Here is a 14,911-nt window from a genome sequence, read left to right as displayed (position 1 = left end):
AAGTAAAAACTACACAACAATAAAACTCTACACATAAATGAGACATAAATAACTAAACAAGTGTTACTGGTAAACATTGCTGTTGTATTACATAGGTGCTGTATATGACTCTCTGCAAACAGTGACAGAGTTGTACACTATAGACCAATAGATCCAAACACCTGCACTCATCAGCAAACCCTTAGAGATCTGAATCAGGATGGTGTAAGGGCCATCAAAGTCATATAAAGACCAATCTGTAGCACAATCTGTCCCCATAATGTTGTTCTGTGTGTGTGTGTGTGTATGTGTGTGTGTGTGTATGTGTGTAAGAGAGATATTTTGGTAAGAAAGGGAGGGTTTAAGGAAATTGTGCAATAATGCACTCAGTGAGGAACACGGCACCTCCTCCACCCACACCAAAAACAGCTGTCACACTTCTCCTCCAGTTCACACGGTTCACCCTCCACCTCTACACACAGCCCATCTGGCTCTGCGCACCACACACTGTTTGTTGCTGTATAGACACTTTGGACCAGTGCATCGGTGGGGGGAAATGGGCAGCGAAGGGGGGCCACAGTACTAGAGTTGGACCCATCAAATGATACAATGGAGTAAACTGGGGGAAGTGGTGATGAATATGACCTTATAAAATATAAATATGTTCAAAAATCTATAAAAATTCAGATTTTTACTTGGAATATTGCCAAATCTGCCCCGAAACACACAGCAAGGGTGTGAACCGGATATAGGCATGTGGTTTGACTATTGCGATGGTAGTTCAGAGCATAGACTGTTTGAGAGCTTTAGTGGCCTACATTCAGATATACACTTTTTAAAGAAGGTACTTAAAAGGGTTCTTTGAACTGTGCCATAGAAGAACCACTTTTGGTTCTATGAAGAACTTCTATTTGTAATAGAGATGATTGTGATGTGAGTGTAAATAGTCTGGTAAAGGTCTAAAGTGGGTTTAAGGAGAAATTTCTTCTTAAGAAGGATTAATAAGCAAGGCCCATGTCTCTCTGGAACCAAAAGTGGTTCCTCTATGGTACTGTTCAAAGAACCATTTGAAGCATCTTTATATTTTAAGAGTGTAGGGATAAGCGCATTGCTTTAAACAACTATTGTGTTTTTGTCAGGGTCTCTGAGGGTCTAGAATGATTTCACTGCCTCACTTTCGGACCCTCTTGCTTCCCCACATCCCGATTCCCCTCCTTTTTTCCATTTTTACAATACCAGCATGTCTCTGCGCTTTAAAGTCAACCTCCATCCATCACATGTCTGTGGTTTTCCAGAGCCACATCAAGCTGATCAAAATGCCAAGAAAGAATCAGCGCTCTTTAACACAGCTTCTGCTTACATAATGTTCACATTTAAGCCACAGCTTAAATAACTGTGTTTTTGAGAGATGTGCCATGTACTTCAGCCAGTTCAGAGCCTCAGTTCTGCAGAACCCATTCCATCTGTTCTAGTCAGCGGTTTATCCTCCAATATCTGCTCCATAAACACGCTGGTTGTTGTTTTGCAAAGTCATGCCCCACGTGTCTCTGTGACAGTCATCGGTGTAGCCGCTCTAAATGCCACACTTGCCTGTGTTTGCACACCTCCGTGTGCACTGAGTGCAAAAGAGCCCACATCCTCTCCAAAACAGCCCCCCGTGTATGTGCAAAAAATCCCATGATTAGCACGATGCGCGATGGGTTTCCTGAACATATCAAACAAAATATCTGATGACCCTCAGAAAGAGGAAGTCTTTTATTGGAATCTTCTCTTGCTGTGTCATTCTGCGGTTCCTCGCACACAACAACAAAACTAAAATCTCAGTACCAGCACGACTCACTGTGGGTGGGCGCGGTAGCTGGGAGAGCTGCTATGATTTATGTAGGGTGAAACCTAATCAGCAGATCAATACAGGAGGACCTTTCTTACATCCATCAACTTAAAAGTGTGGCCAGTGTTGGACATCAGACCAATTATTATTATTGCATTATATAAGACGAAGACGAAGAAGAGGAAGAGCAACCGCAACAATAACAGCAACAACAGCAATAGCAACAATAGCAACCTAACAACAGTATCGGCTAGCCTGGTATATAGCCTGGATATATCATTTTGTGTGTGTCAGGAACACTGATCAGCCACAACATTAGTACCACAGACAGGTGAAGTTCTAGACACTGATTGTCTTCATCTACAGTGGCGTCTGTCAAAGGGTGGGATTCAGTTCTTGAAGGTCATAAAGGTGTTAAAAGCAGGAGACAGGGACAGTCATAAAAATTTGAACCTGTGAGGTTCTAGACGACTGAGGCAGAACATCTTCACCAAAACATCAAGTGGGTCTTGTGGGGTTTTTCTGGTATGCAGCGGTCAGTACCTGACAGTTTAGAGCAGTTGTGGCAGCAAAAGGGGACCTTCTCAATATTAGACATTATTGGTGCTAATGTTTTGGTTGAGATATATATATATATATATAAACCACAGCAAAAGTTATAGCAAATCAAATATCATATTATTATTATTATTATTATTATTATTATTATTATTATTACAGACAACACAATTAACCACAGGTAAGTTATGTGGGTGTTAACAACATTATTAGTGCTAATGTTTGGCTGATAGGTGTAAATATACATATATATATACATGTTAACACCTTACCTGTGGTTAATTGTGTTGTCTATAATAATAATAATATTAATAATAATACATTTTTGGCATCATCAGGGGACTAGACAGTTAGCAAGTTGGTCCCAATTTTTAAATAAATTAAATAAATAAAAATAAAGATTACAAAAATGATAAGAATATATATATATATATATGTATATATATATATGTATGTTTTAATGCATATATAGTATATATATAAAGAGTTATTAAAATACAGATTATTATTGTTTAAATTTGTTGCTATGCCTTTTAAAATTCCAGCAAATATGTCATATTTCCACTGAAATGTTTACGTATTGCAAAGTAGAACCAAACCTACTCAGATGTCGTAGATCATAGATTGACATTAAGCCAGAGACGTTCCTGATGAAGCAGATAAACTGTTCTGTTGTTAGGAGTGGGTGAAGGGCTGGCTTATAAGTGAGCTTGTTAAGATGTATTCAGCCCCTAATGGAGGGCATAATGTATTTAAACCAAATCTGACACCATACAGATCATCTGCGATGTTTTTGTCAGTCCTGTAGAGAAGATGAAGCACAATGCAGAATAGCTTCTTCTCATTCATTATGACTGAGCAACGTTCATGGATATGTTTATGACATGAATGGCCTTGATCTGTCTAATGTCATTAGCTGAGCAAGCCTAATATCACCTTTCATTCAAGAATCAGATTAGACACAACAAACAAATAACTTCTGCTTCACTAACCGAGTTACAAAGAGCTGTACGGTACTGTTCAGTAATCATCCTCTGAGATGTACCATACAATTAGTGCACTGGAATGGGAAATGTAATATTTGTACATAAGCTGACACCAAATCTTAATTTGATTGCATGGTAGTCGCATAGTAATGTGAAGTGAAGTGATGTCCAGTTCCTCAGCCTTTACATGGATAATCCATCCATTCACCCTTTACATAAGTTAAGTTAAATGGTAAGAAACTAATAGAGTCGTTCGTAGAGTCAAGAGGAACCTCAGCACATTTGTTAACAGTACTATTTTGGCTGATCTGAGGGAGGTAACTGTTCTTACCTGTGTGTGTGAGTGGTGATAGGCCTGAAGGATAGTGCTCGTCTCTGCTTGCTGCTAGATCCTGGTCCTCCTGATCTTAGCATTTGGCAGGAAGACGTCAGATATAAAGCTTTATCTGTTTCCTCTTTTCTCAGTCTCTGGAACTGAGTGCAAAGGGAAGTTTTTACGCCAACATCTCCTACACTGGGCGACCTAAATATCAGACTTAGAAATCGGCATGTGATAGTTCACTATTACATAAGAATGCACGTTACGTCATGGCTTTGTGATTTGAATTGGTGAGTAATTGCAGTGCTTATAAGGCTGGGGATTATAACATTAATGGTATAGACTACAGTCTTTCCATGAACAGTCTGGATATTCTCTGTTGACCTCGCTCATCAACCTCAAATCCTAAAATTCTGAGTGGTGAAGCAGTATGTGGGACAGGGTCCCTGAATTCCAAAAGAAACCACACAGCAAACAACAGCAACAATATATAAGAGCAGCATCTGTGAAGATATGATGCTCTGAGAGTGCACTGCTGGACTAGAGCACTCTTCAGGACACATCTTTAGATTGAGGACATGATTGGCTGGAGGAAGGCGTCCATTGTGATTCTCAAAAGCCTTCTTCTCCCGCGTTAATCTGCATAATGAAAATAATGATTTATTCCTTCAGTGCCATCAGGAGCAGACCAGCATTTGATTTTCCATTTAATGGTAGACGGGAGTGTTTATTCACGATGCTGTGTTATCATAGAAGTACAGAGTAGGCTGGGTGGCCACTTGGCTCTCACACATAATGAGGAATAGACAAAGAAACAAACAGACACCCTAAAAATCAAGCTCATCCTCACAGCCACACTCGGGAAGTGAGACTCAAAAGCACTTCATTAATCTCTTCACTCTGCAATCTAGTCTTGGAGAGGCTGTGCTGAGAGAGTGATCATAACTCAAGCCTTCTTATGGGGGAAGAGAGAGGAGAGGAAAACTGAAGAGATGAAAATGAAGAGAAGAAGAGAAGAGAAGAGAAGAGAAGAGAAGAGAAGAGAAGAGAAGAGTGAAAGCGAGGCGAGAAAGAGAAACAGAAAGAAAGAGAAGAAAGGAGAAGGGCAAAAGCAAAGAGAAAAGAGAAAGAAAAAAAGAAGAGAAGAAAGAAGAAAAGAGAACAGAAAATAGAAGAGAGGAGAAGGAAAAAGAAAATAAAGGAGAAGAGAAAATAAAAGAGGAGAAGAGACAAGATAATAAAACAAAGGAGAAGAGTAGAGATAATAAAAGAGAAGAGAAGAGAAGAGAAGAGAAGAAAGAAGAAGAGGAGAAGAGAAGAGAAGAGAAGAGAAGAGAAGAGAAGAAAGAAGAAGAAGAGAAGAGAAGAGAAGAGAAGAGAAGAGAAGAGAAGAGGAGAAGGTGAGTAAAGAGGAGAGGAGAAAAGAGGAGAGTACAGGAGAGGAGAGGAGAAGAGAAGATGGGTGAAGAGGAGAGGAGAGGAGAGGAGAGGATGAGTGAAGAGAAGAGGAGAGGAGAGGAGAAGATGAGAGGAGAGGAGAGGAGAGGAGAGGAGAAGATGAGTGAAGAGAAGAGAAGAGGAGAGGAGAGGAGAGGAGAGGAGAAGAGAAGATGGGTGAAGAGGAGAGGAGAGGAGAGGAAGAGTGAAGAGAAGAGGAGAGGAGAGGAGAAGATGAGAGGAGAGGAGAGGAGAGGAGAGGAGAAGATGAGTGAAGAGAAGAGGAGAGGAGAGGAGAAGATGAGAGGAGAGGAGAGGAGAGGAAAGGAGAAGAGAAGATGAGTGAAGAGAAGAGGAGAGGAGAATGTGAGTGAAGAGAAGAGGAGAGGAGAGGAGAAGATGAGAGGAGAGGAGAGGAGAGGAAAGGAGAAGAGAAGATGAGTGAAGAGAAGAGGAGAGGAGAATGTGAGTAAAAAGGAGAGGAGAGGAGTAGATGAGTGAAGAGAAGAGGAGAGGAGAGGAGAGGAGAGGAAAGGAGAGGAGAGGAAAAGATGAGTGAAGAGAAGAAAAGAGAATAAGAGAGGAGATGAAAGGAGAAGAGAAGAGAGAAGAAGAAAAGAGAAGAAGAGATGAGAAGAAGAGAAGAGAAGAGAAGATGGGTGAAGAGGAGAGGAGAGGAGAAGATGAATAAAGAGAAGGAGAGAGGAGAGGAGAGGAGAAGAGAAGAGAAGAGAAGAGAAGAGGAGAGGAGAAGGTGAGTAAAGAGGAGAGGAGAGAAGAGAAGAGAAGAGAAGAAAAGAGAAGAAGAGAGGAGATGAAAGGAGAAGAGAAGAGAGAAGAAGAAAAGAGAAGAAGAGATGAGAAGAAGAGAAGAGAGAAGAAGAGAAGAGAAGAGAGAAGAAGAGAAGAGTAGAGAAGAAAGGAGAAGAGGAGAGAAGAGAAGAAAAGAGAAGAAGAGAGGAGATGAAAGGAGAAGAGAAGAGAGAAGAAGAAAAGAGAAGAAGAGAGGAGAAGAGAAGAGAAGCGAAGAGAAGAGAAGAGAAGAGTAGAGAAGAAAGGAGAAGAGAAGAAAGGAGAAGAGGAGAGAAGAGAAGAGAAGAGAAGAAAAGAGAAGAAGAGAGGAGATGAAAGGAGAAGAGAAGAGAGAAGAAGAAAAGAGAAGAAGAGATGAGAAGAAGAGAAGAGAAGAGAAGATGGGTGAAGAGGAGAGGAGGGGAGAGGAGAAGATGAATAAAGAGAAGGAGAGAGGAGAGGAGAGGAGAAGAGAAGAGAAGAGAAGAGAAGAGAAGAGAAGAGAAGAGGAGAGGAGAAGGTGAGTAAAGAGGAGAGGAGAAAAGAGGAGAGGACAGGAGAGGAGAGGAGAAGGTGAGTAAAGAGGAGAGGCGAAAAGAGGAGAGGACAGGAGAGGAGAGGAGAAGGTGAGTAAAGAGGAGAGGAGAAAAGAGGAGAGGACAGGAGAGGAGAGGAGAAGAGAAGATGGGTGAAGAGGAGAGGAGAGGAAAGGAGAGGATGAGTGAAGAGAAGAGGAGAGGAGAGGAGAAGATGAGAGGAGAGGAGAGGAGAGGAGAGGAGAAGATGAGTGAAGAGAAGAGGAGAGGAGAAGATGAGAGGAGAGGAGAGGAGAGGAGAGGAAAGGAGAAGAGAAGATGAGTGAAGAGAAGAGGAAAGGAGAAGGTGAGTAAAGATGAGAGGGGAGGAGAGGAGTAGATGAGTGAAGAGAAGAGGAGAGGAGAGGAAAGGAGAGGAGAGGAGAAGATGAGTGAAGAGAAGAGGAGAGAAGAGAAGAGGAGAGGAAAAGATGAATGAAGAGGAGAGGAGAGAAGAGGAGAGGAGAGGAGAGAAGAGGAGAGGAGAGGAGAAGGTGAGTAAAGGAGAGGAGAGAAGAGGAGAGGAGAGGAAAAGATGAATGAAGAGAAGAGGAGAGGAAAGGAGAGGAGAGGAGAGGAGAGGAGAGGAGAAGAGAGGAGAGGAGAGGAGAGGAGAAGGTGAGTAAAGAGGAGAGGGGAGGAGAAGATGAGTGAAGAGAAGAGGAGAGGAGAGGAGAGGAGAGGAGAGGAGAGGATGAGTGAAGAGAAGAGGAGAGGAGAGGAGAGGAGAGGAGAGGATGAGTGAAGAGAAGAGGAGAGGAGAGGAGAGGGGAGGAGAAGATGAGTGAAGAGAAGAGGAGAGGAGAGGAGAGGAGAGGAGAGGAGAGGATGAGTGAAGAGAAGAGGAGAGGAGAGGAGAGGAGAGGAGAGGATGAGTGAAGAGAAGAGGAGAGGAGAGGAGAAGAGGAGAGGAAAAGATGAGTGAAGAGGAGAGGAAAGGAGAGGATGAGTGAAGAGGAGAGGAGAGGAGAGGAGAGGAGAGGAGAGGAGAGGAGAGGAGAAGGTGAGTAAAGAGGAGAGGGGAGGAGAAGATGAGTGAAGAGAAGAGGAGAGGAGAGGAGAGGAGAGGAGAGGAGAGGAGAGGAGAGGAGAAGGTGAGTAAAGAGGAGAGGGGAGGAGAAGATGAGTGAAGAGAAGAGGAGAGGAGAGGAGAGGAGAGGATGAGTGAAGAGAAGAGGAGAGGAGAGGAGAAGAGGAGAGGAAAAGATGAGTGAAGAGGAGAGGAGAGGAGAAGGTGAGTAAAGAGGAGAGGAGAGGAGAGGAGAAGGTGAGTAAAGAGGAGAGGAGAAGGTGAGTAAAGAGGAGAGGAGAAGAGAGGAGAGGAGAGGAGAGGAGAGGAGAAGATGAGTGAAGAGGAGAGGAGAGGAGAAGGTGAGTAAAGAGGAGAGGAGAGGAGAGGAGAAGATGAGTGAAGAGGAGAGGAGAGGAGAGGAGAGGAGAGGAGAAGATGAGTGAAGAGGAGAGGAGAGGAGAGGAAAAGATGAGTGAAGAGGAGAGGAGAGGAGTAGATGAGTAAGGAGAAGAGGAGAGGAGAGAAGAAATAAAGGAGAAGAGACGAAAAGACAAGAGAAGAGGAAATGACAGAACAGGAAAAGAGGAGAGAAGTATGTGCAGACGGAGAGCCAACACGTCTCTGTCTGCGTCTGCCATCCTGTCTGGTGTCGGGGTGTAGCCTGTAAGACTCTTTTTTTGAGCCATAGGAAAGCCCCTATTTAATACCACCGTGCTTCACAGGGCAGATCTCACTATAATAAAAACAGGTTGAAAAAAACATTTAGGAGGAGTGAATTCCTTGAAATATTAAATGGCAAGTGGATTACTCATTCATCTGAACACGTTGGAGGAGCTCATATGATAGTAGAAACAAAAAGCATCTAGGCCATAAATGGAGCGTAAGCACAGATTCTGCCCTGGTTTATAAAGAGATGTCATTAGAATGGACAGCTTTACTGGACAATGGGCATCATGTCATTAAAAGGCTGGTATGTCATTGTCTTCAACCTGGGTCATTTTCACTGGGAGTTTAGAGCTGATAAATCCACTATGAGGCTGAAGAGTTAGAGGAATTGGGAATTGGGTTAAGAAAATGATTGACAGCTGGCAGTTACATCAGACAGGCCTGAAAAAGATACAGGTTTCTCTCTTCCAGTCTGGATTTCCTGTAGGTTGTGTTGTTTATGATCACAGTAGTGTGGTCTGGCTGATTTGGATAGAGGAAACTGCAGAACTTCCTTCAACTCTCAGCCTGAAACCACATGTTTTGCATGAGTCACCAGTGTTTAAAGTGCTGTTCATACCAGCGCCATCTCTTTCATAACCAGTGCAAAATCTGTGTATCCACTCTATTAAAGGCTTTGCTACATCGCATGGCTTGTCATCACACCGCTGTTTCTACTATTTCGCGAGCTCCGCCGACGTGTTCAGATGAATGAGTAATCCACAGAATCCATTTGATTTTTCAAGGAATTCTGAGCGTTTCCGGCTCCTCCTGAGTGTTTTTTTTTTTCTCAAACCTCCCTTTATTTTCCGTGAGGTCTGCTCATGCTGCACTTTGGCATTACATAGGGGCTTTCCTATTGCTCATCCCAGCACTGTTGATGCTTTTCACATCTTCCTCAATTCTACAGACTGTGAGAACAAAGCTGGGCTGGGCTGGGCTGGGCTGGGCTGGGCTGAGCTGGGCTGGGCAGAGCTGGGCTGGGCTGGGCAGAGCTGGGCTGGGCTGGGCAGGGCTTGGCTGAGCAGGGCTGGGCTGGGCTGGGCTGGGCTGGGCAGAGCTGGGCTGGGCGGGGCTGGGCTGGGGGGAGCAGGGAGGGAATAAGAATAGGGTAAAGAGAATGAGAATGTAGAGCCATTACATTAGTACCACCTGCCGAATATTGCGTAGGTCCTCCTTGCGCCTCCACAAGAGATCTGTCAGAATGAAGACCTCAGCAAGAATGCAGCAGATCCTTTATGTCCTGTAAGTTGTGAGTTGGGGCCTCGATGGATCACATCAGTGAGTCTTAGGTGCCCATGACCCCATCGATGGTTCACCGGCTGTCCTTTCTTGGAGCATGTTTGGTAGGTACTGAGCACTGCATACCAGGAACAAGATCCCCACAAGATCTGCTTGATGTTTTGGTGCAGATGTTCTGACCCAGTCGTCTAGCCGTCACAGTTTGGTTCTTATCAAAGTGGCTCAGATTCCTTTGCTGGCCCATTTTTTCCTGCTCTTAACATTTTTATCACCTTCAAGAATTGACTGTTCACCTGCTGCCTGATATGCCACCCCTTAGCAAACGAAGCCACTGTAGATGAGGATGGTGAGAAAATAGTTAGTGGAACATGATTGGAAAGTTGCATGAAAGGAAGTCTAATGACCAAGAGGCCAGAGAGGGTCGCCTAATATTGATGTTGTGTGTTTGTTGGGAAACCTTGTCATGTGGCATCTGTACCACCCCTGCCCGAGTTCATTCCAAACCAGGGATGCTCATAAGCCCTATTCAGACGCAATTAAATTTACATGGGGAAGTGGAGTAATGTAATTTTACTGCAGGACGTCTGTAAAACTTATGACTGATTTGCATTGGATGATATGACGGGAGGGGCTACTCGACCTATGCACTGCTGTCACCTCCAAAAAAGCGTCCTGTGACCACTGATAAAGTATTACAGGATGGCAACCAATCTAATAATGATTCTAGTGTGAAAATTAGCAGCTCCATGTTAATAACTCAATAAAACAATATTGATGCACATGTGGATTTGCCTGGGATTAATATAACCTGAGGTTATTTATAAGGCTCGTTTTATAGAAGGTAAAAAGCCACTGGAATCTTTACTAATATGGGAGTTTGCAGTCCGTAAATATGATTGGCAAATTATTTTTTTGTATTTTTTTTATAATTTGTTATTTTTAAAAACTAGATCTCAGTCAGGTATCACAGTAATTGTTTTAATTGTCAGTTGATTAATGATCTGAAATTGAGCTGTTAGAGATATATTAGTAAATTCTTTTTGGTAAAATGTCATACATGCACGTCTAATTGTGGAGAATGGCTGATTTTGATTTTAAAAAAGGTTAATATTCAGATCTCCCATTGAGATCTCGAGAGATTTTCTGCACTATTTGTGGGGCATTGTGGTTGAAACTAGGGCTGGAAGATAAATTATATCATTATAATATATTATATTATTATATTATATCAGGACATATATCATATCACTGTAAAAATATCATATCACAATATATAACCCCCTGAAACCCGCACTTCTGCTTGGTGTGCATTTTTAATTTCTCCTACTTGGGATTAGTAGGACCTAACAAGTATAAAAACTAGCCAAACTACAAAAAGCCAACTTGATGATTGGCTTGATGAAACTTGATGAAAAATGATATATAATGGTGCAGAGAAGCAGAAATTTAATGTCCCTGTATGAGGATGCAGGGTCTCAAGAGGTTAAAGAGATTTTCACGATACACAAGGATACAGTGATTTTTATTGAAAATGCACTGCACCAATTAAACAAGGCTAATTCAATTCTGTGGAATGAAATGTGAAGCTGATCGGTGTCTTTAAGCCCTGACAATGTTTTGCATTCTTCAGGGGAAATGCTTTATATATACAATACAATATATATATATATATATATATATATATATATATATATATATATATATGACATAATATGGTTAAGCTAGAGTGTGGCCAACATGAGCCTCCAAAGTGTAAGCCAATCGAGGAAACACTGAAATTATACATATGTATTAATGTATAAAATTTTTACAGATTGCCGTATGATTACAGAGAACATTTAGGGAAGACTGTTGCTGGCTAAGATGCTAAAAATGCAATCTATCCAAAACTCCTCATTTCTACTTGTAGCATTTTGCCTCCCCACATTCACACAACTCTCTTACAAAAATTGTTATTTAAAGAAAAGCTCTGGGGCACAACTCTGGGGGGCGCCAATTGGATCAGCAGTCTAACATACTACCACTACGGCCTGGGGGTTTGTAAGTTCGAATCCCGAGCCATGCTCCTTTGCCATCAGCAGCTTGAGTCCGAGAGAGCACAATTGGCCACGTTCTCTCTGAGTGGGTAGATGGCGCTCTCTCTGCCCTTAGCACTCCTAAGCGATGTGGGCCAGCGCAGGTGTCTGCTAGCTGGCGTGCTGGATTTCCATAGAAACTCCTTTTGGGGCACCTTTGTGTAGCATTTAAAGGTTATTCCTGGAACCATCCAGGCCAAGAACCCTTCAGGAACCCTTACTTTTGATTTCACAGCCTGGCGAAGAGTTTTTGAGGTGGGGTTTGTTCCTAACAAGAACAGCACAGTTGTACCAAAGATGATGAAATAAATGTGTTTAATGTCTGATGGTGTAAAGGCTTAATTTTCTGAGGAAACTCGGTCAAAGAAAAGCAAGCAGCCTCTCTAAAATCAGCAGCCTTTAAACGGCTCTTTAAACATCACCCTCACCTCCAGCCCAGCGCTCTCCCTTTGTCCGAAAGTTTCAGATAGGACAAACTTCTCGTCACATCTTCAAAACCCTGATCGCTTCTCTTTATTCTGATCGATGTGCTCCATTCACCGGCACGGTGTCAGGATAGTTGTGAGGGGAGGGGGAGAACAAAAAAAAAAAAAAAAAAACGTCTCACTCTTTGAGATGGCAATTGTATGTGGCTCTGTGTCTGCCTTACCTGTGTGTCTTTGATCATAGCAGAGCATGGGGTGGCGTTTGATTTCCAGGGATACTTTGACAGCTCACAGACTGGCAAAAGCCTCTCGGATGACTGCGGGAAGATCAGAGGAGACAGGGTGGAAGGCAAAAGTCCAGCTGCGAGAAGATCAGAAGAGGCACAACTTCAACCACAGCCATTGTGCGAGAACACAGTCGCTCGCAGAACTTTTTTTCTCTTGTGTTAAAAAAACAGGGGGGGGAACTTACCCTTCAGAATTTTGAACGGCTCAGTTTAAGGTCTGTGAGGTTTTGTCTAACTTTGACAAAAGAGGCATGTTTTCTCTTTTCCGACAGACATCTCAGGAGGCCTTCGCTTCAACCCACACTGCTGCAGTTCAGGCCCAACCACGAGTGTTCACTGCTGCCTCCCTGTCTTTAACCATGTACCACAGCGATTTACTCAAGTACTGCTGAAGTGTGTACAGCTCTGAAGTATACAAAATACTGTGACGGATTAAAGCTTGTCGCTGTACACCAACGTTTTCCTCAAGACTATATTCCTACAAATTCTGAGGTTCTCCATCTCTGAACTGGGGGTTGTGCTTACATACTCCATACAGTGTAGCTACAGCTGAAAATAATGAACTTCCACATTATGCAGAAATTGTTAAGTATTCTTTAATATATATATATATATGATATCAGTGATGAATGACTGAACCAGTCCATAATTTGTGGCCTAATCATTTCTGCTGAGCTTTATGCAGCTATTAATATTTACCATTTCATTTATCTTGGAATCTTTAACCAGTAAAGGAAAGCAGAACTCCCAGTTAGGCTGCTCCAAGAGGGATCTGGCCTACTGTGATTTAATGTCTCCCTCTAGTGGCACCTGTCAGTGTCTTGGAAGGTAGATATGAGAGTCATTTATAGACTCTTTTGTCACATTAAACAGTGACACTATTCACATTTCACATAAAAATCCCATAAAAACACTTTTCCATAGTACTTATAGTCTGTATAGTATTGGAACCCTCATTGGTTTGGGGTAAAACAGATGAGAAAACTGATACTGTGTAGCTAAGATGACATCCAGAGGGAAAATTCAGCTAGCCAAAAAGAAAAGATGGGCACTGTTGAATTACTATTGTTATTGTTGAGCGTTATTCCCACCAAATGACTCATTAAACATGGACTAAAGCAGGCACGGGCACTGAAGCCATGTTAGGTCACTAACCTTCTACTATAGACCCTTAGCACCAAAGGCCTGTTAGTTCAAGCCCAACCACGAGTGTTCACTGTTGAGCCGTGTCTTCAACCTGCCTCCTTGACTTCAGTCTCTAAAGTATACAAAATACTGTGACGGATTAAGGCTAGTCGCCGCATTTTGTGGCTCCATAGCTTCAAATTCGAATGTTCTCCATCTCTGAGCTGGGGACAGTACTTACTTACCCCATTTAGCAAAACTGAACTGAATATCTCTGCTTTAGGTCCATGTTCTTATTACCACGGGCCATTTAGTGCCACAGGCCATTTAGTGCCACAGGCCATTTAGTGCCACAGGCCCTTTTGGTGCCATAGGCCTATTTGTGCCATAGGCCCTTTATTGTCATAGGCCTGTTAGTGCCAAAGGCCCTTTTGGTTCCATAGGCCTTTTAATGCCATAGGGACTTTATTGTCACAGGCCTTTTAGTGCCATAGGGACTTTATTGTCACAGGCCTTTTAGTGCCATAGGGACTTTTGGTGCCATAGGCCTGTTAGTGTCACTGGCCCTTTATTGTCATAGGCCACTTATTGTCATAGGACAGTATTACATACCTTTATTGTCATATTTACAGTATTTTATAGTGATGAACATTTTTACAATTGCACAAAGAGGCCTTAATGGCATAGAGGGGAGTTCTGGGTAACAGTAACTTTGCTATTATATATGTCATGAAGCTTCACCAGAGTAAACCCAGTGACCCTTTCTGTTGTCCTGATTATGCGCTGGCTCGTTTTTAAGTGGGGAGTGCATCTAACGTCCACTGCCATCTCCACAGTCTTGTCCGTGTTTAGCAGCAGGTGGGTCCTGCTCCACCATGACACCAGCTGCTTCCTCTCTGTCACTGTTTTTAATGGGTCCAAACTTGGAGGTGCAGTTGTTGGTGTAAAGACTGAAGATGGGGTGAGAGCACACAGCCTTGTGGTACTCTTGTACTGTGGGTCTGGATGTCTGATAAGTTTTCTCAGCTGAGCTAAACTCTAGCTGTCAAATTTACTGGATTATAAACCAACCTGTTTGGTCTATACTGCATACTGCGTGTCCAGCAGGTGGTCTAGGACCAGGCAATAAACCACCCTCATGGCTACAGAGGAAAGGGAAACTGGCCTGTGGTCATTTAGTCCGGAAATGTTCATTGACTGGACCTGGAATGAAGGATGTAAGGACATGGCGAAGTTCCAATGATTTGCTGAAACTGTCTGTGAAATTAGTGCTAGTTGATGACAGCAATGATTTAGAGTGTTCAGTGGTCAGTAAGACCATATCTGGGCAGGGAGCTTTTCTCATCTTTTGTCTCCTGCAGAGCCTTGTAACGTTGTACTCATAGCTTGCAGAGCAGAGAGGACCAGGCTGGAGATGGTCTTGTGCACTTGCAGACCTGCAGTATTACGCATTCAGCTCGCTGGTCAGCTGGCAGATGTTTAGGAGAAAGTTGGGAAGTTGGCAGCAATGTGATTTTTCAGCTTTTACTTCACTGCTTCAGTCTTCAGTTTAGCGCTAGAGCT

The 14,911-nt window shown here is 42.9% G+C and overlaps 1 protein-coding gene across 1 annotated transcript in view; it reads right to left on the bottom strand.

Annotated features, from left to right (window-relative positions):
* Positions 1-3,751, bottom strand: part of tfec (transcription factor EC) — a 66,525-nt gene extending 62,774 nt beyond the window's left edge. The window contains exon 1 of the mRNA XM_072673979.1: positions 3,686-3,751. The gene's annotated coding sequence lies outside the window, so the exon portion shown is untranslated. The remainder of the gene's footprint in view (positions 1-3,685) is intronic.
* Between the last annotated feature and the right edge of the window lie 11,160 nt (positions 3,752-14,911).

Source organism: Salminus brasiliensis, chromosome 2 (assembly GCF_030463535.1).
Source record: "Salminus brasiliensis chromosome 2, fSalBra1.hap2, whole genome shotgun sequence".
In the NCBI taxonomy this organism is placed as follows: Eukaryota; Metazoa; Chordata; class Actinopteri; order Characiformes; family Bryconidae; genus Salminus; species Salminus brasiliensis.
This window is presented reverse-complemented; position numbering and strand designations above follow the sequence as displayed.